Source organism: Scyliorhinus torazame, chromosome 24 (genome assembly GCF_047496885.1).
Source record: "Scyliorhinus torazame isolate Kashiwa2021f chromosome 24, sScyTor2.1, whole genome shotgun sequence".
Classification (NCBI taxonomy): Eukaryota; Metazoa; Chordata; class Chondrichthyes; order Carcharhiniformes; family Scyliorhinidae; genus Scyliorhinus; species Scyliorhinus torazame.
In genome coordinates this window covers 41,473,122-41,497,990 of record NC_092730.1, presented here as the reverse complement: position 1 = coordinate 41,497,990, position 24,869 = coordinate 41,473,122, and the positions used below count along the sequence as shown (strand labels likewise).

Genomic DNA, 24,869 nt, shown 5'->3' with positions numbered 1-24,869 from the left:
CCGAAGAACCCCTCCAGTGTCCAATCAGGTGAACGTTCATCCAGTAGAGGCGGCAGAAGAGTGTTCTGGGAGAAGTCAACTTAATCACCTCGACTGTACTGTGGCTAGCTGAAGAACAGGTGTCAAAGAGTGGATAAGACTGAAAGCAAAACTTTGGTACCAATAAAGAAAAAGGCAGATGTGCTGCTGACAAATAGCAACTTTTTTCCTTTTGGTGTGATTGAGAGTACGAATAGCAGAGGATGGTTTCGATCCATCGACCTCTGGGTTATGGGCCCAGCACGCTTCCGCTGCGCCACTCTGCTCGGTGCTCTTTTTTTTTTTGTGGTCGGACTTGAGGCAAAGTTTGAGGAAGTCTGTAACAGCGTGATCAATGTTCCCAGAGAGATGAAACTGCTGCCCCGAACTTCATTTTATAAAGGTGATTCCAGTCACTCCCCACTTTCCCATCAGAACAACGTCACAGAAGAAATCACATCACCTTCACAGAACAACCATTCCGCACGAAAGTAAAGTATCTGAACTATGCTGACCAGAATCAGTGAGCTCAAACGTGTGTTCTTGTTGAAAGAAAAAAATAAGGAAGTGAATAGTTGTGTGGTTACTGCAGGGCAGTAATGTTGTAGCTCCTGGTTTAAAGAGCAGAGTGCCGCAGCGGAAGCGTGCTGGGTCATTAGCCCGAGGTCGAGGAATCGAGGGTATTCTCTGCTATTTACATTCTCCCTCACACCAAAAGTAAACATAACACACGTTCCTGTTTGCTTTGCAGCAAATAGCTATCAGAAACTTTCTTGCAGTCTCATCCCGACATTAGTCCCAAGAATGAAAGAGACAGCATGACACATTACAACATTTTAAAGCTCACACAGAGGGAACCACAGAGAAAATGCTTTAAAGTCTCAGCAGATCTGACAGCATCTGGAGGGAGAGAAATGAGCTGACGTTTCGTGTCCAGGTGACCCTTAGTCAAAGCTGCTCGGGAAACGTTATCCAGTCGTACCCCACAGAGGGGAAATATAGATATATAACGATATCCAGTAATAACTCACAGGGGGCCAATAAGGAAATAAAGCTTTATCGAGCAATGAATCACAATAGAAGCCGAGTCCCCAACTTCCCCTCTTGGACGGATGTGAACAATCCAACCTGCCAGACTATTTACAAGAGAAGACGAATTTTACCCTTCTCTTGGGATCAATATGAATTCCTCAACCAGACTCACCGAAGCAGATTTTCGAGTCATGAGCTGGGCTTTTGCCGGTGGGGTCTTGCTGTGCGTATTTAAGCGGGAATCTCATGTACTGAGACCAACGCTTTTCCATTGAAAGGGAGGTATTGGATCTTCCTGAGGTTGAAAATCTTGCTGGAGAAATTTAACCTCGTGGAGTAAAAGACACTATCAGGAGTGGGATTCGAACCCACGCCTCCAGAAGAGACTGCGACCTGAACGCAGCGCCTTAGACCGCTCGGCCATCCTGATGCGTTGACGCAAAAACTAAGATCCGTGCACAAATCGACTTAAAGTCTTTCTTCATCTTTATTACATTTCAAACAAGACATGCTTTCCCTACTTTTGAACCCCAGCCAGAGTCCTGTATCTGAGTACCATCCTTGTCCAAACCGCTGGTGGTTAAGGAGCTTCTCATTGCTGCATTGATCAGTTTCCTCTAATCAGCAAGGTCCGATATACCGCTCTATCTGTTCCTCAGACGAAGGTTTTGAAAGTCTAAGATCTGAGGGCGTGAAGTATCTAATTGGAGAGTTGCATTCTGGCGACTGCAGTCAGCTGCTTCCGGTGCTGCTCTCACAGACAAGCAGCCGAAGAACCCCTCCAGTGTCCAATCAGGTGAACGTTCATCCAGTAGAGGCGGCAGAAGAGTGTTCTGGGAGAAGTCAACTTAATCACCTCGACTGTACTGTGGCTAGCTGAAGAACAGGTGTCAAAGAGTGGATAAGACTGAAAGCAAAACTTTGGTACCAATAAAGAAAAAGGCAGATGTGCTGCTGACAAATAGCAACTTTTTTCCTTTTGGTGTGATTTAGAGTACGAATAGCAGAGGATGGTTTCGATCCATCGACCTCTGGGTTATGGGCCCAGCACGCTTCCGCTGCGCCACTCTGCTCGGTGCTCTTTTTTTTTTTGTGGTCGGACTTGAGGCAAAGTTTGAGGAAGTCTGTAACAGCGTGATCAATGTTCCCAGAGAGATGAAACTGCTGCCCCGAACTTCATTTTATAAAGGTGATTCCAGTCACTCCCCACTTTCCCATCAGAACAACGTCACAGAAGAAATCACATCACCTTCCACAGAACAACCATTCCGCACGAAAGTTAATTATCTGAACTGTGCTGACCAGTATCAGTGTGCTCAAACGTCTGTTCTTGTTGAAAGAAAAAAATGAGGAAGTGAATAATTGTGTGGTTACCGCAGGGCAGTAATGTTGTAGCTCTTGGTTTAAGGAGCAGAGTGCGCAGCGGAAGCGTGCAGGGCAATTAGCCCTAGGTCGAGGAATCGAGGGTATTCTCTGCTATTTGCATTCTCCCTCACAACAAAAGTAAACATAACACACGTTCCTGTTTTCTTTGCAGCAAATAGCTATCAGAAACTTTCTTGCAGTCTCATCCCGGCATTAGTCCCAAGAATGAAAGAGACAGCATGACACATTACAACATTGTAACGCTCACACATAGGGAATCACAGAGAAAATGCTTTAAAGTCTCAACAGATCTGACAGCATCTGGAGGGAGACAAATGAGCTAAGGTTTCGAGTCCAGGTGACCCTTAGTCAAAGCTGCTCGGGAAACGTTATCCAGTCGTACCCCACAGAGGGGCAATATAGATATATAACGATATCCAGTAATAACTCACAGGGGGCCAATAAGGAAATAAAGCTTTATCGAGTAATGAATCACAATAGAAGCCGAGTCCCCAACTTCCCCTCTTGGACGGATGTGAACAATCCAACCTGCCAGACTATTTACAAGAGAAGACGAATTTTACCCTTCTCTTGGGATCAATATGAATTCCTCAATCAGACTCACCGAAGCAGATTGTCGAGTCATGAGCTGGGCTTTTGCCGGTGGGGTCTTGCTGTGCGTATTTAAGCTGGAATCTCATGTACTGAGACCAACGCTTTTCCATTGAAAGGGAGGTATTGGATCTTCCTGAGGTTGAAAATCTTGCTGGAGAAATTTAACCTCGTGGAGTAAAAGACACTATCAGGAGTGGGATTCGAACCCACGCCTCCAGAAGAGACTGCGACCTGAACGCAGCGCCTTAGACCGCTCGGCCATCCTGATGCGTTGACGCAAAAACTAAGATCCGTGCACAAATCGACTTAAAGTCTTTCTTCATCTTTATTACATTTCAAACAAGACATGCTTTCCCTACTTTTGAACCCCAGCCAGAGTCCTGTATCTGAGTGCCATCCTTGTCCAAACCGCTGGTGGTTAAGGAGCTTCTCATTGCTGCATTGATCGGTTTCCTCTAATCAGCAAGGTCCAATATACCGCTCTACCTGTTCCTCAGACGAAGGTTTTGAAAGTCTAAGATCTGAGGGCGTGAAGTATCTAATTGGAGCGTTGCATTCTGGCGACTGCAATCTCTCTCCACAGCTGCTTCCGGTGCTGCTCTCACAGACAAGCAGCCGAATAACCCCTCCAGTGTCCAATCAGGTGAACGTTCATCCAGTAGAGGCGGCAGAAGAGTGTTCTGGGAGAAGTCAACTTAATCACCTCGACTGTACTGTGGCTAGCTGAAGAACAGGTGTCAAAGAGTGGATAAGACTGAAAGCAAAACTTTGGTACCAATAAAGAAAAAGGCAGATGTGCTGCTGACAAATAGCAACTTTTTTCCGTTTGGTGTGATTGAGAGCACGAATAGCAGAGGATGGTTTCGATCCATCGACCTCTGGGTTATGGGTCCAGCACGCTCCCGCTGCGCCACTCTGCTCGGTGCTCTTTTTTTTTGTGGTCGGACTTGAGGCAAAGTTTGAGGAAGTCTGTAACAGCGTGATCAATGTTCCCAGAGAGATGAAACTGCTGCCCCGAACTTCATTTTATAAAGGTGATTCCAGTCACTCCCCACTTTCCCATCAGAACAACGTCACAGAAGAAATCACATCACCTTCCACAGAACAACCATTCCGCACGAAAGTTAATTATCTGAACTGTGCTGACCAGTATCAGTGTGCTCAAACGTCTGTTCTTGTTGAAAGAAAAAAATGAGGAAGTGAATAATTGTGTGGTTACCGCAGGGCAGTAATGTTGTAGCTCCTGGTTGAAGGAGCAGAGTGCGCAGCGGAAGCGTGCAGGGCTATTAGCCCTAGGTCGAGGAATCGAGGGTATTCTCTGCTATTTGCATTCTCCCTCACAACAAAAGTAAACATAACACGCGTTCCTGTTTGCTTTGCAGAAAATAGCTATCAGAAACTTTCTTGCAGTCTCATCCCGACTTTAGTCCCAAGAATGAAAGAGACAGCATGACACATTACAACATTGTAAAGCTCACACATAGGGAACCACAGAGAAAATGCTTCAAAGTCTCAACAGATCTGACAGCATCTGGAGGGAGAGAAATGAGCTAAGGTTTCGAGTCCAGGTGACCCTTAGCCAAAGCTGCACGGGAAACGTTATCCAGTCGTACCCCACAGAGGGGCAATATAGATATATAACGGTATCCAGTAATAACTCACAGGGGGCCAATAAGGAAATAAAGCTTTATCGAGCAATGAATCACAATAGAAACCGAGTCCCCAACTTCCCCTCTTGGACGGATGTGAACAATCCAACCTGCCAGACTATTTACAAGAGAAGACGAATTTTACCCTTCTCTTGGGATCAATATGAATTCCTCAACCAGACTCACCGAAGCAGATTGTCGAGTCATGAGCTGGGCTTTTGCCGGTGGGGTCTTGCTGTGCGTATTTAAGCGGGAATCTCATGTACTGAGACCAACGCTTTTCCATTGAAAGGGAGGTATTGGATCTTCCTGAGGTTGAAAATCTTGCTGGAGAAATTTAACCTCGTGGAGTAAAAGGCAATATCAGGAGTGGGATTCGAACCCACGCCTCCAGAAGAGACTGCGACCTGAACGCAGCGCCTTAGACCGCTCGGCCATCCTGATGCGTTGACGCAAAAACTAAGATCCGTGCACAAATCGACTTAAAGTCTGTCTTCATCTTTATTACATTTCAAACAAGACATGCTTTCCCTACTTTTGAACCCCAGCCAGAGTCCTGTATCTGAGTGCCATCCTTGTCCAAACCGCTGGTGGTTAAGGAGCTTCTCATTGCTGCATTGATCAGTTTCCTCTAATCAGCAAGGTCCGATATACCGCTCTATCTGTTCCTCAGACGAAGGTTTTGAAAGTCTAAGATCTGAGGACGTGAAATATCTAATTGGAGAGTTGCATTCTGGCGACTGCAATCTCTCTCCACAGCTGCTTCCGGTGCTGCTCTCACAGACAAGCAGCCGAAGAACCCCTCCAGTGTCCAATCAGGTAAACGTTCATCCAGTAGAGGCGGCAGAAGAGTGTTCTGGGAGAAGTCAACTTAGTCACCTCGACTGTACTGTGGCTCGCTGAAGAACAGGTGTCAAAGAGTGGAAAAGACTGAAAGCAAAACTTTGGTACCAATAAAGAAAAAGGCAGATGTGCTGTTGACAAATAGCAACTTTTTTCCGTTTGGTGTGATTGAGAGTACGAATAGCAGAGGATGGTTTCGATCCATCGACCTCTGGGTTATGGGCCCAGCACGCTTCCGCTGCGCCACTCTGCTCAGTGCTCTTTTTTTTTTAGTGGTCGGACTTGAGGCAAAGTTTGAGGAAGTCTGTAACAGCGTGATCAATGTTCCCAGAGAGATGAAACTGCTGCCCCGAACTTCATTTTATAAAGGTGATTCCAGTCACTCCCCACTTTCCCATCAGAACAACGTCACAGAAGAAATCACATCACCTTCCACAGAACAACCATTCCGCACGAAAGTTAATTATCTGAACTGTGCTGACCAGTATCAGTGTGCTCAAACGTCTGTTCTTGTTGAAAGAAAAAAATGAGGAAGTGAATAATTGTGTGGTTACCGCAGGGCAGTAATGTTGTAGCTCCTGGTTTAAGGAGCAGAGTGCGCAGCGGAAGCGTGCAGGGCAATTAGCCCGAGGTCGAGGAATCGAGGGTATTCTCTGCTATTTGCATTCTCCCTCACAACAAAAGTAAACATAACACACGTTCCTGTTTTCTTTGCAGCAAATAGCTATCAGAAACTTTCTTGCAGTCTCATCCCGGCATTAGTCCCAAGAATGAAAGAGACAGCATGAAACATTACAACATTGTAAAGCTCACACATAGGGAATCACAGAGAAAATGCTTTGAAGTCTCAACAGATCTGACAGCATCTGGAGGGAGAGAAATGAGCTAAGGTTTCGAGTCCAGGTGACCCTTAGTCAAAGCTGCACGGGAAACGTTATCCAGTCGTACCCCACAGAGGGGCAATATAGATATATAACGATATCCAGTAATAACTCACAGGGGGCCAATAAGGAAATAAAGCTTTATCGAGTAATGAATCACAATAGAAGCCGAGTCCCCAACTTCCCCTCTTGGACGGATGTGAACAATCCAACCTGCCAGACTATTTACAAGAGAAGACGAATTTTACCCTTCTCTTGGGATCAATATGAATTCCTCAACCAGACTCACCGAAGCAGATTGTCGAGTCATGAGCTGGGCTTTTGCCGGTGGGGTCTTGCTGTGCGTATTTAAGCGGGAATCTCATGGACTGAGACCAACGCTTTTCCATTGAAAGGGAGGTATTGGATCTTCCTGAGGTTGAAAATCTTGCTGGAGAAATTTAACCTCGTGGAGTAAAAGGCAATATCAGGAGTGGGATTCGAACCCACGCCTCCAGAAGAGACTGCGACCTGAACGCAGCGCCATAGACCGCTCGGCCATCCTGATGCGTTGACGCAAAAACTAAGATCCGTGCACAAATCGACTTAAAGTCTGTCTTCATCTTTATTACATTTCAAACAAGACATGCTTTCCCTACTTTTGAACCCCAGCCAGAGTCCTGTATCTGAGTGCCATCCTTGTCCAAACCGCTGGTGGTTAAGGAGCTTCTCATTGCTGCATTGATCAGTTTCCTCTAATCAGCAAGGTCCGATATACCGCTCTATCTGTTCCTCAGACGAAGGTTTTGAAAGTCTAAGATCTGAGGACGTGAAGTATCTAATTGGAGAGTTGCATTCTGGCGACTGCAATCTCTCTCCACAGCTGCTTCCGGTGCTGCTCTCACAGACAAGCAGCCGAAGAACCCCTCCAGTGTCCAATCAGGTAAACGTTCATCCAGTAGAGGCGGCAGAAGAGTGTTCTGGGAGAAGTCAACTTAGTCACCTCGACTGTACTGTGGCTCGCTGAAGAACAGGTGTCAAAGAGTGGAAAAGACTGAAAGCAAAACTTTGGTACCAATAAAGAAAAAGGCAGATGTGCTGCTGACAAATAGCAACTTTTTTCCGTTTGGTGTGATTGAGAGTACGAATAGCAGAGGATGGTTTCGATCCATCGACCTCTGGGTTATGGGCCCAGCACGCTTCCGCTGCGCCACTCTGCTCAGTGCTCTTTTTTTTTTTAGTGGTCGGACTTGAGGCAAAGTTTGAGGAAGTCTGTAACAGCGTGATCAATGTTCCCAGAGAGATGAAACTGCTGCCCCGAACTTCATTTTATAAAGGTGATTCCAGTCACTCCCCACTTTCCCATCAGAACAACGTCACAGAAGAAATCACATCACCTTCCACAGAACAACCATTCCGCACGAAAGTTAATTATCTGAACTGTGCTGACCAGTATCAGTGTGCTCAAACGTCTGTTCTTGTTGAAAGAAAAAAATGAGGAAGTGAATAATTGTGTGGTTACCGCAGGGCAGTAATGTTGTAGCTCCTGGTTTAAGGAGCAGAGTGCGCAGCGGAAGCGTGCAGGGCAATTAGCCCGAGGTCGAGGAATCGAGGGTATTCTCTGCTATTTGCATTCTCCCTCACAACAAAAGTAAACATAACACACGTTCCTGTTTTCTTTGCAGCAAATAGCTATCAGAAACTTTCTTGCAGTCTCATCCCGGCATTAGTCCCAAGAATGAAAGAGACAGCATGACACATTACAACATTGTAAAGCTCACACATAGGGAATCACAGAGAAAATGCTTTAAAGTCTCAACAGATCTGACAGCATCTGGAGGGAGAGAAATGAGCTAAGGTTTCGAGTCCAGGTGACCCTTAGTCAAAGCTGCACGGGAAACGTTATCCAGTCGTACCCCACAGAGGGGCAATATAGATATATAACGATATCCAGTAATAACTCACAGGGGGCCAATAAGGAAATAAAGCTTTATCGAGTAATGAATCACAATAGAAGCCGAGTCCCCAACTTCCCCTCTTGGACGGATGTGAACAATCCAACCTGCCAGACTATTTACAAGAGAAGACGAATTTTACCCTTCTCTTGGGATCAATATGAATTCCTCAACCAGACTCACCGAAACAGATTGTCGAGTCATGAGCTGGGCTTTTGCCGGTGGGGTCTTGCTGTGCGTATTTAAGCGGGAATCTCATGTACTGAGACCAACGCTTTTCCATTGAAAGGGAGGTATTGGATCTTCCTGAGGTTGAAAATCTTGCTGGAGAAATTTAACCTCGTGGAGTAAAAGGCACTATCAGGAGTGGGATTCGAACCCACGCCTCCAGAAGAGACTGCGACCTGAACGCAGCGCCTTAGACCGCTCGGCCATCCTGATGCGTTGACGCAAAAACTAAGATCCGTGCACAAATAGACTTAAAGTCTTTCTTCATCTTTATTACATTTAAAACAAGACATGCTTTCCCTACTTTTGAACCCCAGCCAGAGTCCTGTATCTGAGTACCATACTTGTCCAAACCGCTGGTGGTTAAGGAGCTTCTCATTGCTGAATTGATCGGTTTCCTCTAATCAGCAAGGTCCGATATACCGCTCTACCTGTTCCTCAGACGAAGGTTTTGAAAGTCTAAGATCTGAGGGCGTGAAGTATCTAATTGGAGAGTTGCATTCTGGCGACTGCAATCTCTCTCCACAGCTGCTTCCGGTGCTGCTCTCACAGACAAGCAGCCGAAGAACCCCTCCAGTGTCCAATCAGGTGAACGTTCATCCAGTAGAGGCGGCAGAAGAGTGTTCTGGGAGAAGTCAACTTAATCACCTCGACTGTACTGTGGCTAGCTGAAGAACAGGTGTCAAAGAGTGGATAAGACTGAAAGCAAAACTTTGGTACCAATAAAGAAAAAGGCAGATGTGCTGCTGACAAATAGCAACTTTTTTCCGTTTGGTGTGATTGAGAGTACGAATAGCAGAAGATGGTTTCGATCCATCGACCTCTGGGTTATGGATCCAGCACGCTCCCGCTGCGCCAATCTGCTCGGTGCTCTTTGTTTTTGTGGTCGGACTTGAGGCAAAGTTTGAGGAAGTCTGTAACAGCGTGATCAATGTTCCCAGAGAGATGAAACTGCTGCCCCGAACTTCATTTTATAAAGGTGATTCCAGTCACTCCCCACTTTCCCATCAGAACAACGTCACAGAAGAAATCACATCACCTTCCACAGAACAACCATTCCGCACGAAAGATAATTATCTGAACTGTGCTGACCAGTATCAGTGTGCTCAAACGTCTGTTCTTGTTGAAAGAAAAAAATGAGGAAGTGAATAATTGTGTGGTTACCGCAGGGCAGTAATGTTGTAGCTCCTGGTTGAAGGAGCAGAGTGCGCAGCGGAAGTGTGCAGGGCTATTAGCCCTAGGTCGAGGAATCGAGGGTATTCTCTGCTATTTGCATTCTCCCTCACAACAAAAGTAAACATAACACGCGTTCCTGTTTGCTTTGCAGAAAATAGCTATCAGAAACTTTCTTGCAGTCTCATCCCGACATTAGTCCAAAGAATGAAAGAGACAGCATGACACATTACAACATTGTAAAGCTCACACATAGGGAACCACAGAGAAAATGATTCAAAGTCTCAACAGATCTGACAGCATCTGGAGGGAGAGAAATGAGCTAAGGTTTCGTGTCCAGGTGACCCTTAGTCAAAGCTGCTCGGGAAACGTTATCCAGTCGTACCCCACAGAGGGGCAATATAGATATATAACGGTATCCAGTAATAACTCACAGGGGGCCAATAAGGAAATAAAGCTTTATCGAGCAATGAATCACAATAGAAACCGAGTCCCCAACTTCCCCTCTTGGACGGATGTGAACAATCCAACCTGCCAGACTATTTACAAGAGAAGACGAATTTTACCCTTCTCTTGGGATCAATATGAATTCCTCAACCAGACTCACCGAAGCAGATTGTCGAGTCATGAGCTGGGCTTTTGCCGGTGGGGTCTTGCTGTGCGTATTTAAGCGGGAATCTCATGTACTGAGACCAACGCTTTTCCATTGAAAGGGAGGTATTGGATCTTCCTGAGGTTGAAAATCTTGCTGGAGAAATTTAACCTCGTGGAGTAAAAGACACTATCAGGAGTGGGATTCGAACCCACGCCTCCAGAAGAGACTGCGACCTGAACGCAGCGCCTTAGACTGCTCGGCCATCCTGATGCGTTGACGCAAAAACTAAGATCCGTGCACAAATCGACTTAAAGTCTTTCTTCATCTTTATTACATTTAAAACAAGACATGCTTTCCCTACTTTTGAACCCCAGCCAGAGTCCTGTATCTGAGTACCATCCTTGTCCAAACCGCTGGTGGTTAAGGAGCTTCTCATTGCTGCATTGATCGGTTTCCTCTAATCAGCAAGGTCCGATATACCGCTCTACCTGTTCCTCAGACGAAGGTTTTGAAAGTCTAAGATCTGAGGGCGTGAAGTATCTAATTGGAGAGTTGCATTCTGGCGACTGCAATCTCTCTCCACAGCTGCTTCCGGTGCTGCTCTCACAGACAAGCAGCCGAAGAACCCCTCCAGTGTCCAATCAGGTGAACGTTCATCCAGGAGAGGCGGCAGAAGAGTGTTCTGGGAGAAGTCAACTTAATCACCTCGACTGTACTGTGGCTAGCTGAAGAACAGGTGTCAAAGAGTGGATAAGACTGAAAGCAAAACTTTGGTACCAATAAAGAAAAAGGCAGATGTGCTGCTGAGAAATAGCAACTTTTTTCCGTTTGGTGTGATTGAGAGTACGAATAGCAGAGGATGGTTTCGATCCATCGACCTCTGGGTTATGGGTCCAGCACGCTCCCGCTGCGCCACTCTGCTCGGTGCCCTTTTTTTTTTGTGGTCGGACTTGAGGCAAAGTTTGAGGAAGTCTGTAACAGCGTGATCAATGTTCCCAGAGAGATGAAACTGCTGCCCCGAACTTCATTTTATAAAGGTGATTCCAGTCACTCCCCACTTTCCCATCAGAACAACGTCACAGAAGAAATCACATCACCTTCCACAGAACAACCATTCCGCACGAAAGATAATTATCTGAACTGTGCTGACCAGTATCAGTGTGCTCAAACGTCTGTTCTTGTTGAAAGAAAAAAATGAGGAAGTGAATAATTGTGTGGTTACCGCAGGGCAGTAATGTTGTAGCTCCTGGTTTAAGGAGCAGAGTGCGCAGCGGAAGCGTGCAGGGCTATTAGCCCTAGGTCGAGGAATCGAGGGTATTCTCTGCTATTTGCATTCTCCCTCACAACAAAAGTAAACATAACACGCGTTCCTGTTTGCTTTACAGAAAATAGCTATCAGAAACTTTCTTGCAGTCTCATCCCGACATTAGTCCCAAGAATGAAAGAGACAGCATGACACATTACAACATTGTAAAGCTCACACATAGGGAATCACAGAGAAAATGCTTTAAAGTCTCAGCAGATCTGACAGCATCTGGAGGGAGAGAAGTGAGCTGACGTTTCGTGTCCAGGTGACCCTTCGTCAAAGCTGCTCGGGAAACGTTATCCAGTCGTACCCCACAGAGGGGAAATATAGATATATAACGGTATCCAGTAATAACTCACAGGGGGCCAATAAGGAAATAAAGCTTTATCGAGCAATGAATCACAATAGAAACCGAGTCCCCAACTTCCCCTCTTGGACGGATGTGAACAATCCAACCTGCCAGACTATTTACAAGAGAAGACAAATTTTACCCTTCTCTTGGGATCAATATGAATTCCTCAACCAGACTCACCGAAGCAGATTGTCGAGTAATGAGCTGGGCTTTTGCCGGTGGGGTCTTGCTGTGCGTATTTAAGCGGGAATCTCATGTACTGAGACCAAAGCTTTTCCATTGAAAGGGAGGTATTGGATCTTCCTGAGGTTGAAAATCTTGCTGGAGAAATTTAACCTCGTGGAGTAAAAGGCAATATCAGGAGTGGGATTCGAACCCACGCCTCCAGAAAGGACTGCGACCTGAACGCAGCGCCTTCGACCGCTCGGCCATCCTGATGCGTTGACGCACAAACTAAGATCCGTGCACAAATCGACTTAAAGTCTGTCTTCATCTTTATTACATTTCAATCAAGACATGCTTTCCCTACTTTTGAACCCCAGCCAGAGTCCTGTATCTGAGTGCCATCCTTGTCCAAACCGCTGGTGGTTAAGGAGCTTCTCATTGCTGCATTGATCAGTTTCCTCTAATCAGCAAGGTCCGATATACCGCTCTATCTGTTCCTCAGACGAAGGTTTTGAAAGTCTAAGATCTGAGGACGTGAAGTATCTAATTGGAGAGTTGCATTCTGGCGACTGCAATCTCTCTCCACAGCTGCTTCCGGTGCTGCTCTCACAGACAAGTAGCCGAAGAACCCCTCCACTGTCCAATCATCCAGTGCTCTAAACGTTCATCCAGTAGAGGCGGCAGAAGAGTGTTCTGGGAGAAGTCAACTTAGTCACCTCGACTGTACTGTGGCTAGCTGAAGAACAGGTGTCAAAGAGTGGATAAGACTGAAAGCAAAACTTTGGTACCAATAAAGAAAAAGGCAGATGTGCTGCTGACAAATAGCAACATTTTTCCGTTTGGTGTGATTGAGAGCACGAATAGCAGAGGATGGTTTCGATCCATCGACCTCTGGGTTATGGGCCCAGCACGCTTCCGCTGCGCCACTCTGCTCGGTGCTCTTTTCTTTTTGTGGTCGGACTTGAGGCAAAGTTTGAGGAAGTCTGTAACAGCGTGATCAATGTTCCCAGAGAGATGAAACTGCTGCCCCGAACTTCATTTTATAAAGGTGATTCCAGTCACTCCCCACTTTCCCATCAGAACAACGTCACAGAAGAAATCACATCACCTTCCACAGAACAACCATTCCGCACGAAAGTGAATTATCTGAACTGTGCTGACCAGAATCAGTGTGCTCAAACGTCTGTTCTTGTTGAAAGAAAAAAATGCGGAAGTGAATAATTGTGTGGTTCCTGGTGAGTGCGCAGCGGAAGTGCTGGGCCATTAGACCGAGGTCGAGGAATCGAGGGTATTCTCTGCTATTTACATTCTCCCTCACGCCAAAAGTAAACATAACACACGTTCCTGTTTGCTTTGCAGCAAATACCTATCAGAAAATTTCTTGCAGTCTCATATCGACATTAGTCCCAAGAATGAAAGAGACAGCATGACACATTACAACATTGTAAAGCTCACACAGAGGGAATCACAGAGAAAATGCTTTAAAGTCTCAACAGATCTGACAGCATCTGGAGGGAGAGAAATGAGCTAAGGTTTCGAGTCCAGGTGACCCTTAGTCAAAGCTGCACAGGAAACGTTATCCAGTAGTACCCCACAGAGGGGCAATATAGATATAGAACGATATCCAGTAATAACTCACAGGGGGCCAATAGGGAAATAAAGCTTTATCGAGCAATGAATCACAATAGAAACCGAGTTCCCAACTGCCCCTCTTGGAGGGATGTGAACAATCCAACCTGCCAGATTATTTACAAGAGAAGACGAATTTTACCCTTCTCTTGGGATCACTATTAATTCCTCAACCAGAGTCACTGAAGCAGATTATCGAGTCATGAACTGGGCTTCTGCCGGTGGGGTCTTGCTGTGCATATTTAAGCTGGAATCTCATGTCCTGAGACCAACGCTTTTCCATTGAAAAGGAGGTATTGGATCTTCCTGTTATAAAGAAGAAGGCAGGTGTGCTGCTGACAAATAGCGACTTGTTTCCGTTTGGTGTGAGTGAGAATATAAATAGGCTTGGAACTTGCTGGCGAGGCCGTCGCCGGTGATGATGACGTGGCGTGGACTCGCTGAACCAGGTTCAGGAGCTCGAGCACCGAGCAGGGACGCTCTATCAGGCCCGACGATTTCAAACCACAGTGTTGCCGTGTCGCCCTGTTGGATACCCCGAGTTGACAGGAACCACTGGCAGCTATGGCATTGCCATTGTAGTCAAGGAACCGGCATGCCGGTGGAAGAATGCTTGGTCTGGCGCGCATGGTGTCGAGGCCGGATTTTGAGATGAGGTTCGCTGATGCGCCGGTGTGAAGTTTGAATCGGATGCAAGCCTTGTCTCATTTCATTTCATTTCGTTTTCATTTCATTAATTGTGTGGACAGCACACCACTCGTCGATCCACACTGAGGATCGAGAGGCGTTTCTCGATGTGGTGGAAGGCAGCGCATGTGTAGTTATGATGCCCACCCGGTATGGGGACCTGACGCACTCAGCATCAGGGTCTGTTGGGCTGTCGGGATCGGAATCTGGCATGCCTTGTTGTGTTGAGCGGACACTTCTGCGCCGCAGCTGGGATCGCTGGCTGCTGAGCGGTGGAGCAGATCTGCAAAGGGCTGCATAGTGGCCAAGCTTGCCACACTGTAGACACCGGCGTCCTTTTGCCGGCCATTTCCGCTTTAAGTGGGTGGAGCCACAATTCGGAGATGTCATGACGCCGACGGCAGGGCATTTCGTGCGCCATCGTGCATGCGCAGTGCGATCGGTCGACGTACGCCCCTGTGCAGTCATGTTTTCGGCCTCGTCGTCCACTCGGTCATGGCGCACATGCGCAGGGACCCGGGAAAAGCGCACAAAGCGACCACTCTCCTCGATGCTCAGGCCGTGCATTTGAACAATGGCCTGCACCCGTTCCACCTCATGGGAGGCCAGTTTTGCAGTTTCTGCCGCCCTGATGTGGGAGTAACGATTCTTAGCATGCTCATGGATAACGCATGTCTCGATAGCAACTGAGAGGGTCAACTGTTTGACTTTCAGGAGCTGCTGCCGAAGGGAGTCGGAGTGGACACCAAAAACGATCTGATCCCGGATCATGGAATCTGCCGTCGAGTCATAGTTACATGACTGCGCTAGGATGCAGAGATGGGTCACGCAGGACTGAAAAGTTTCATTCTCACCCTGAAGCCTCGAATGGAAAAAGTACCATTCAAAGCTCTCATTCACCTCAGTGTCGCAGTGGCTGTCAAACATCAGCAGGACTGTTTCAATTTTGTTTTGTCTTCGCCGGCAGCGAATGTAAGGGAGTTGTAGATGTGGATGGCGTGGTCCCCCACGGTGGAGAGAAATAATGTGATCTTCCTGGCATCCGATGCTGCTTCGAGGTCGGAGGCCTCGATCTGCAGGAGGAACTTTTGCTTGAAGATTTTCCAATTGGCGCCAAGGTTGCCGGAGATGCGGAGCTGCGGAGGAGGCTGGTGTTTTCCATTTCACCGGATGGCTGCTTCCTGGTCAATGCTGATTCACTCGAGATAGGTCCGTCAAGATCAGTATCACTCTGGTACCATGATGTGTTAGGCAGGTAGGCTCAATGTGGACTGCACTCGATGCAGGGAAGCTAAAAACAGACGTCGAACACTGGAGAAAATCCAACACTGTATTATTCAACGATTGAACTGATACACATATTCAGCTGTGGGTCGACACTATACTGAACTGACTGGAGACCTTGTAGTAGCCTGATCAGACTTACTAGCTACCGCATGGTGTTTGCACTTGCTAGCTCGTGGACTCTGACTGTCTCAGTGGCTGGGTCCAGAGAGAGCGGGAAACCTAGTGCCCTCTGGCTTTATAGTGGTCGTGTCCTGTTTGGTGATTGGCTGCACTGTGTTGTGCTTACTGGTCATCCTGTGTGTCCATCACTGACTGTCTGCATCTCATTATATACATGAGTGGATATTATGACAGACTCCAAATCCAATGGTCTTTTTCCACGGATATTCTATCCCTTCTCACAGACAGACTGGGAGACCCGTCATCGCATGAAAGCAATAACTTCCTGGAGTGATTCCAGGTTGGGTTTATATCGCATAAATTGTCAATGAATGTCTTGTTAAACGTAGTTCAGTTAGCGGAGTGGCTGTGGCTTGGTACTTGCAGTCAAATGGGGTTCCTCCGCACAGATTCGAAACCTACTCACACTGTAGGCAGCACGGTAGCACAGTGGCTATCACAGTTGTTTCACAGCTCCAGGGAGCTGTCTGTGCAGTGTCTGCGTAGGTTTCCTCCGGGTGCCTCCGGTATCTTTCGGAAGTTCGGTGCAGACTAAAGAGGCCGAATGTCCTGCAGGGATTCTCTGGATAACAAATTAGAATCGTCAGAACTCCGACATTGACGGGATGTTTAAGGCGTCTGACTGATCTTCATCATGATGCGATCAAATGTTTGTATCTTTCAGTCTTTCCGCGGTGTTTTATTTACAATGTGTAGAAACATGTGAAACATGGTGTTGAAGTGTTTCCCATCAGTCCATTCAGAACAATCCTTCAGCTGATATGATGGAAATGTAATTTGCTGACAGAAACAACATTCCCAACACTTCACATCTGGCTGCACATCTGGACCAATGCACACAGACGACCTTCTTCCGTTAGTTATTGTGCACATTAAATATCCATGAGGTGGTTTGGTGAAGTCAGGTCATATGGCGAGTTGGCCGAGGGGTGATGGCGATGCGCTGCTAATCCATTGTGCTTTCCATCTGCGGGTCTGAATCCATTCTCGTCGATGATCCATTTCCTGCGTCTCCGCGTTGGGCCACTTATTGAGGGTGACCTGATGATTCATTCAGTGTCTCAGGAACTAGGATGGAGTTTAGATTCGGAGTTCAACAGGCCTGAGGAGTGAATCTTCTTGCACCAATCTCTATACCGATATTCCTAATCCTCTGTCTGATAATCGATTTAAATCACGACACCAGCTTTGGGCAGGAGTTGGCACCATGAAAACTTGCGGCTTCAGAAACTCCAAAACAGACGCCAGCTTCATCTGGGGCACTGCTGGCAGATTTTGTCTTTCCAGAACCGGCCGCCCAGCCGTGAAATCAACTTCATCAGATGACCTCATTACACTGTAAGACGGAGGAGCAGAAGTATGCCATTCGGCCAATCGTGTCTGCTCCACCATTCAAAGAGATTATGACTGATCTGATATAATCCTCAAACCCACTTTCCCGCCACATCCCCATAATCCTTGTTTTCTTTACTGATTAAATCTTGAACATATTAACTGACCCATCCTCGACAATCGTATTCGCTTAGAAACGATATTTCCACAGATACACTATCTCCTTAGAGAAGAAATTACTCATCATTTCTGGCTTAACTGGGCGGTCCCTTACCCTGAGATTAATCCCTCAGGTCCCAGACTCTCCCACATGGAGAAGCAAACTCTCAGCATCCCCCCTGTCAACCCCCCTGAAAAGGTATTAAATCAGTGATTTTGAATGCTGGGAATTATTCCCTGTCCCAAAGATTAGGTCAGGCCTCTGGATTCCCAATCCAGTGACATAATCTTTCATCCCTCTGAACAACAGTTGATTCGGCTCATTATTAAACATCTTGGGCCAGTGGGCCGATGAATGGCAGATGGAGTTTAATTTGGATAAATGCGAGGTGATGCATTTTGGTAGGTCAAATCAGTGATTGACCTACTCAGTTACTAGTAGGGAGTTGGGGAGAAATACAGAACCAACAGATCGAGGAGAACAGGTTCACACATCCTTGAAGGTGGTGTCGCAAGTGGAAAGGGTGGGGAAGAAGGCATTCAGCATGCTAGGTTTTAAGGTCAAAATATTGAATACAAGAGTTGTGATGTCTTGTTCAAGTTGTACAATACATGCTGGTAAGACCACAAGGGAAATACTGTGTTCAATTCTGGTCACCCTATTTCCAGAAGGATATTGTTGAACTAGAAATGGTGCAGAAGTGATTTACAAGGATGCTACCAGGACTTGATGGTGTGAGTGAAAAGTAGAGGCTGGATAGGCTGGGACTTTTTTTTCCTGGAGCGTAGGAGGCTTATGGGTGATGTCATAGAGGTCTATGAACTAATGAAGAGCATAAATAAGGTAATGAGGAGCATCTGGAACGGGCTGCCAGAGACAGGGGCAGAGGCAGTTATAATTTTGTCTTTTAAAAATCAGTTAGACAGTTACATGGGCAGGGTGGGTGTAGATGGATATGGGCCAAATGCGGGCAAGTGGGACTAGCTTAGTGATAGAAACTGGGCGGCATTGACAAGCTGGGACGAAGGGCTGTTTCCATGCTGCCAACATCCAATACTCTTTGACTCTGTCTGTCTTCCTGATGATATTAGAATTTCCTCCACAGAATTGTATTGAACCGATTGATACATAATATTTTATTCTATATTTTATCCAAGTCAAACAGATTCATCAGGGGATAAATAAAATACTAAGATGAAAGCGAATTGAATGAACAATGTTCCAAAAAATTATATTCCAAAAAGAGCCATGCAACGTTTGGATGGAAAGGTGAAACTTTGAGCGGAGGAAGGAAAACTCGGCTGACAGCAAGTTCCACCGGATTTCTATATCAAATGATCGCGGTGGGACTCGAGCCTCCAATCTTCTGAAAGCTTCATTAGGTTCACAGAAATCAGATGCCTTAGCCATTAAGCCACGCGACCACCGCATGGGACATACGGGCTGATGTTTATCGCATGTGAATAAATACTGTGATTCTCTCTGTTTCCCTAGAAACCAGTACAATGCAGAAGGAGGCCATTCGGCCCATCGACTCTGCATGACCCTCCAATCCTGCACCCCACTCATGCTTTAATTTGGATCTAGACTGGGACGTTCTGTGCTGTTCCATGTAAAGCAAAAATGAACTTCGAGGATATTTCCAATGCAACTGTTTTTCTTACGCAAACAATTGAATTCGTGAAATTGTGCGTTTCGGGAGCTGGGATTTTCGAGTCTCTCAAGGCTTCTCTCCAAATCCAATGGTCATTTTAAGGTAGATTCAACCGCTCCTCACATAAACACCGGGGCACCGTTCATCGCCGGAATGCAAGAACTTCCTGGAGTGATTCCAGGCCGGTTTTATAATGTTTTGTATGTTTTATAATGTTTAATGAATGACCTATTGAACACAGCTGCGATGATCGAGTGGTTAAGGTGTTGGACTTTCCCCAGTAGGTTCGAGCCATGCTCCCAACGACTGTGACTGAAGAATTAATCGATTTTTAGCAAACGGTTTGACACAAAGTTCGTTGCTTAGCAAATTCTAATCTCCTCAGGAAGAGGGTTAATGGTAATTTGGACATCAGCCCGCTAGTTCAGTCGGTGGAGCATGGGACTCTTCATCCCAGGGTCGTGGGTTCCAGACCCACGTTGGGCGCTTCCATATTGTAATCTGAGAGTGTTGAGCTGATCGGACTGATTTGATAACAGGAACACAAGGATATGTTCCTGAACTGGGACTCCAGAGGCCTGAACTGATCTTTCGTGACAAGATTTACTTAATCTGGAATTGAAATTTCGTCTCAGGAATGGCGCAGAAAGGTTCTGCTTCAGACGGAACATATTTCCACAACTGGGAACACATTTACACAACAGGGAATGATCTGACACAATCACAGTGAAGATCTGTCACCGGCACAGTCACGGTTCCAAGAGAGAGAACAGTTACACAGCAGAGAGCTCAGTTACACAGCAGACAGCAGAGAGCACAGTTACACAGCAGGAAAAACATTTAATTGCCTATCTTTGTGGAACAGAAAATCCCTTTTTCCTAAATATCCAGTTTTTCCATTTCAGTACCTTGCTGGTTTGCTCGGCACCTTTTCTGTGTGTCATTGTGTGTGTGTCCTGATAGTCTCTTCCTGCTTTACTGTGTGTCTTTCTCTTACTGTTACAGCCGTGCTGATGTTCCGTGTTATTGTCCAGCCAAGGTGAGCTTCACAACACGTGGTTCTCGTTTAAGAGTAAAATAGTTATGTGGCTGCCGCAGAACAGCAATTGCGAACACAGTGGGTCTAAAAAGCAGAGTGGCGCAGCGCAGCGTGTTGGGCCCATAACCCAGAGGTCGATGGATCGAAACCATCCTCTGCAATTTATATTCTCAGTCACCCCAAAATTAAACATGACTCCATCACCCTGCGGCACATCCGCCTTTTCTTTTCAGTAGATTAGTATCAAAGTGTTGCATCCAGTGTGAACGGGACATTTTCCCCAGGAATGAAGCAGACAGCATTACATCACTGTGAAGCTCAAAGTAACAAAATAGGGAAGCTCTTCAATTGACTCTCTCTGAGGAAAACAGACAACATCTGCTGTGGTGTGTGAGTATTATTGGTGCCAATATCACATCTCCACTGACTGGAATGAGTTATGTTTTATTAACACAGTCATGTCATTTGGTAAAGATCAAACCGGGAGTTTTTTAGTGTTTTCAAATCCTTTAACAGCGAGAAGGGGAAAAGTTTATATAATAACTTCCAGGAATACTCCACAGAGGGGCAATAAGCATATATAACAATATCCAATAATAAACTACTATAGAAACCGAGATCACACTTTCGCCACTCGGACGGATGTGAACAATCCAACCAGACTATTTAGAACAAGCGAAGATTCCTGCCTCCAGCTACCTCATTTTCTCCAGCTCTCTTCCTCAGCTCGAAACACACGAAATCACGCAAACGCCTCCGATCAAATTATTATTGCGATGGCCGGGAATCGCACCCGGATCAACTGCTTGGAAGGCAGCGATGCTCACCAGTATCCCCCCATCACATACCGCCGAAGGTTGAGTCCTTTTGATGCTTTGCATTAGTTTGATAAATTGTTTCGTAAACGATGTCTTACTCTGTTTGTGTTATTTCACTCCAATTTGAAATGCTCCTGAAAGAAAGTGTCCGTGTCGCACTGCTCCCTGTCAGCCAGGAGATGGCACCAGTCCACAATAAATGTATTTATTTCTGATGTTCTGTGTGTCATTACATAGGACTCTTGCTCTGGCCTGAGACCTTACCTTGTCCTTGTGGCCTGATGCTGCCGTTTGCACCCTGGTTAAGTAATCATAGAATGCCTCCAGTGCAGAAGGAGACCATTCAGCCCATCCAGTCTGCACCGACCCACGGAAAGATCACCCCAACACGGCCCAATCATCTCCGAACCGTTTGGATACATCAGGTGTCAGTCTCCTCTGGAGACCAGGGTTCAATCCCACTCCTGACATTGACATTGATTCTCAGCTGCGATAAAATGCCAGATGTCCCGGGTTCAAAAATCCGGGCGAGCCCGGATGGTGTCACTGACTGAAATCGGGAGGAGGTTTGATCTCCCGGGAAGTTGTTGCAGCGAATATATCAGTGCAGAACACGTGAAGAAACGGACAGGGTATTTAAAGGTCGTTTGATCATGGTGTGGGATTCTGAATTTCTCCTCAAGTAAAATCAGACGCACGCTTTTGAATCCGCGCAGCTGGCTGAATACAATGGTTATTTGTACCTGATAAGCCTTTGATTTGATCAATGCGCTTTCGGGGTGAGGTGGCCGAGTGGTTAAGGGGACGGTCGGCTAATCCATTGTGCTCTGCATGCGTGGGTTCGAAACCCATCATTGTCGATTTTCCATCCTGCATTCTCCCAGTGGGACTCATTTTTCCAAAGTTTCTGCAATCACCGATGTGACAATCCAGTCCAAGTTGTGAGGCCGGATTGCATCGAGTTAGAACATAGAACATAGAACGGTACAGGCCCTTCGGCCCACGATGTTGCACCGAAACGAAAGCCATCTAACCTACACTATGCCATTATCATCCATATGTTTATTCAATAAACATTTAAATGCCCTCAATGTTGGCGAATTCACTACTGTTGCAGGTAGGGCATTCCACGGCCTCACTACTCTTTGCGTAAAGAACCTACCTCTGAACTCTGTCCGATATCTATTACCCCTCAGTTTAAAGCTGTGTCCCCTCGTGCAAGCCATTTCCATCCGCGGGAGAAGGCTCTCACTGTCCACCCTATCTAACCCCCTGATCATTTTGTATGCCTCTATTAAGTCTCCTCTTCTCTCCAACGAAAACAACATCAAGTCCATCAGCCTTTCCTCATAAGATTTTCCCTCCATACCAGGCAACATCCTGGTAAATCTCCTCTGCACCCGCTCCAAAGCCTCCACGTCCTTCCTATAATGCGGTGACCAGAACTGTACCCAATACTCCAAATGCGGCCGAACCAGAGTTCTGTACAGCTGCAACATGACCTCCCGACTCCGGAACTCAATCCCTCTACCAATAAAGGCCAACACTCCATAGGCCTTCTTCACAACCCTATCAACCTGGGTGGCAACTTTCAGGGATCTATGTACATGGACACCTAGATCCCTCTGCTCATCCACACTTTCAAGAACTTTACCATTAGCCAAATATTCCGCATTCCTGTTATTCCTGCCAAAGTGAATCACCTCACACTTCTCTACATTAAACTCCATTTGCCACCTTTCAGCCCAGCTCTGCAGCTTATCTATATCCCTCTGTAACCTGCTACATCCTTCCACACTATCGACAACATCACCGACTTTAGTATCGTCTGCAAATTTACTCACCCACCCTTCTGCGCCTTCCTCTAGGTCATTGATAAACATGACAAACAGCAACGGCCCAAGAACAGATCCTTGTGGTACTCCACTTGTAACTGAACTCCATTCTGAACATTTCCCATCAACCACCACCCTCTTTCTTCTTTCAGCTAGCCAATTTCTGATCCACATCTCTAAATCACCCTCAATCCCCAGCCTCCGTATTTTCTGCAATAGCCTGCCGTGGGGAACCTTATCAAACGCTTTTCTGAAATCCATATACACCAACATCAACTGCTCTACCCTCGTCTACCTGTTCAGTCACCTTCTCAAAGAACTCAATAAGGTTTGTGAGGCATGACCTACCCTTCACAAAGCCATGCTGACTATCCCTGATCATATTATTCCTATCGAGATGATTATAAATCTTGTCTCTTATAATCCCCTCCAAGACTTTACCCACTACAGACGTGAGGCTCACCGGTCTATAGTTGCCGGGGCTGTCTCTGCTCCCCTTTTTGAACAAAGGGACCACATTTGCTGTCCTCCAGTCCTCTGGCACTATTCCTGTAGCAAATGCTGGAATGGGTATTAAGGGCGCTGGTTACATCACTGCTAGAGTTTTCCATATCACTTGACATGTGCGACATGATTGACAACATTTAACTACATCTTTATGTAGTCCAGGCCAATAAAAATGTTCCTGGATTTTAGCTTGAGTTTTCCCTTTTCCCAAATGACCTCCCACTGGTACCTCATGTGCAACTCGCAACACCTCTTTTGTATACCCTACCGGCAATACTACTTGATGAACTTCTGCCCATTTTTCTTCCGCCTGCATATGTACACGTCTCCATTTTCTCATTAGGACATCATTTTTACGGGAATAACACTCTGGTATACTCTCAGATTCCTCTTCCGTTTATGCTTTCTGATATATCCGTTTCATTTCTACATCTTTCCGTTGTAACTCCGCCAATTTTCCTGAACTAAAAATATCCGCCTCATCCTCCACCTGTTCTTGTTCTTTTTCAACCATCTGATCAAAAATCGTTTCGGATAATTGCACTTCAACTTCATCTTCACTCTTTGATTTCTCATCTTGTCTTAGCCTGTGACTTTGCGACCTTGTTACTACACAATCCGGAAAAATCCCAGGATCTTCGTCCTTCAACACTTCAGTTGTCTGATTTTCCACTGGTTTATCAACCACGGTAGGCATCACTCCCATCTGCGATGCAGCTATACATTACCCAAGATAAACTGTATTCCTGGACAAGATAGTTCATCTATTACTCCGACTAGCACTTCCCTTCATTGGACTTTCCAACCTTACCTTATATAATGGAACGCTACTCCTCTCACACTGAATTCCACATATCACCACCTTTTCTGGCAACATTCTTCCCAAACTACATAATTCCTCATCTCTTACAATTAAAGATTGACTAGCTACTGTATCTCTTAAAATTGTGACTTATTTACCTGCTCTTCCTGATACACAGGAGTAAACTTTACCCAGACAACTAAATTCTTTAAATACATCTGGCACCTTCTTAACAATTACTTCCTTAACAGGCTGTACAATTGTTTGCACCTCCTTCACTTCCCTTGGGCTTTCTTTTACCACTCTAACAAACCCCACCGTCTTATCCTGTTTTACCACATCAACCTTCTCAGTGCTTTTCTTCAACCATCAACACTGTGACTTTACATGGCCTAGTTTATCACAGTGAAAACATTTGAAACTTTTCAGTTCTTTTCCAACTTCCTGGATGTCTTTTTTAATCTGAGGTACTCTCTCTTTAGTGTCTGCCATCAGATCACCTTTACCTTTACCACTTGAGTATTTCTCATGTCCCCAGTTTCTATCCCTCACCGGCTGAAACTGATGTCGGAAACCAATCTTTGATTTATGAACAAATTCATAATCATCTGCCGTTTCCGCTGCTAATCTCGCAGTTTTAACCCCCTGTTCTTCCACATGAGTTCTCACTACATCAGGAATTGAATTTTTAAACTCCTTCAAACGTATTATTTCTCTGAGAGCTTCATACGTTTGATCTATTTTCAAAGCCCTTATACACCTATCAAAATTACTCTGTTTCAG

General features: G+C 45.9%; 12 non-coding genes across 12 annotated transcripts; all 12 read right to left on the bottom strand.

Moving 5' to 3' along the window:
• Positions 1-233: 233 nt before the first annotated feature.
• On the bottom strand, positions 234-305 carry trnam-cau (transfer RNA methionine (anticodon CAU)). The gene has a single exon. It is a non-coding gene; the product is annotated as a tRNA-Met (tRNA).
• Positions 306-1,397: 1,092 nt separating this feature from the next.
• Positions 1,398-1,480, bottom strand: trnal-cag (transfer RNA leucine (anticodon CAG)). Its single transcript has one exon. It is a non-coding gene; the product is annotated as a tRNA-Leu (tRNA).
• Positions 1,481-2,051: 571 nt separating this feature from the next.
• Positions 2,052-2,123, bottom strand: trnam-cau (transfer RNA methionine (anticodon CAU)). The gene has a single exon. It is a non-coding gene; the product is annotated as a tRNA-Met (tRNA).
• A 1,092-nt stretch (positions 2,124-3,215) lies between these two features.
• Positions 3,216-3,298, bottom strand: trnal-cag (transfer RNA leucine (anticodon CAG)). Its single transcript has one exon. It is a non-coding gene; the product is annotated as a tRNA-Leu (tRNA).
• Positions 3,299-5,040: 1,742 nt separating this feature from the next.
• Positions 5,041-5,123, bottom strand: trnal-cag (transfer RNA leucine (anticodon CAG)). Its single transcript has one exon. It is a non-coding gene; the product is annotated as a tRNA-Leu (tRNA).
• Positions 5,124-5,703: 580 nt separating this feature from the next.
• On the bottom strand, positions 5,704-5,775 carry trnam-cau (transfer RNA methionine (anticodon CAU)). Its single transcript has one exon. It is a non-coding gene; the product is annotated as a tRNA-Met (tRNA).
• A 1,092-nt stretch (positions 5,776-6,867) lies between these two features.
• On the bottom strand, positions 6,868-6,950 carry trnal-cag (transfer RNA leucine (anticodon CAG)). The gene has a single exon. It is a non-coding gene; the product is annotated as a tRNA-Leu (tRNA).
• A 580-nt stretch (positions 6,951-7,530) lies between these two features.
• trnam-cau (transfer RNA methionine (anticodon CAU)) lies at positions 7,531-7,602 on the bottom strand. The gene has a single exon. It is a non-coding gene; the product is annotated as a tRNA-Met (tRNA).
• A 1,093-nt stretch (positions 7,603-8,695) lies between these two features.
• On the bottom strand, positions 8,696-8,778 carry trnal-cag (transfer RNA leucine (anticodon CAG)). Its single transcript has one exon. It is a non-coding gene; the product is annotated as a tRNA-Leu (tRNA).
• A 1,742-nt stretch (positions 8,779-10,520) lies between these two features.
• On the bottom strand, positions 10,521-10,603 carry trnal-cag (transfer RNA leucine (anticodon CAG)). Its single transcript has one exon. It is a non-coding gene; the product is annotated as a tRNA-Leu (tRNA).
• Positions 10,604-12,346: 1,743 nt separating this feature from the next.
• On the bottom strand, positions 12,347-12,429 carry trnal-cag (transfer RNA leucine (anticodon CAG)). The gene has a single exon. It is a non-coding gene; the product is annotated as a tRNA-Leu (tRNA).
• A 588-nt stretch (positions 12,430-13,017) lies between these two features.
• Positions 13,018-13,089, bottom strand: trnam-cau (transfer RNA methionine (anticodon CAU)). The gene has a single exon. It is a non-coding gene; the product is annotated as a tRNA-Met (tRNA).
• Between the last annotated feature and the right edge of the window lie 11,780 nt (positions 13,090-24,869).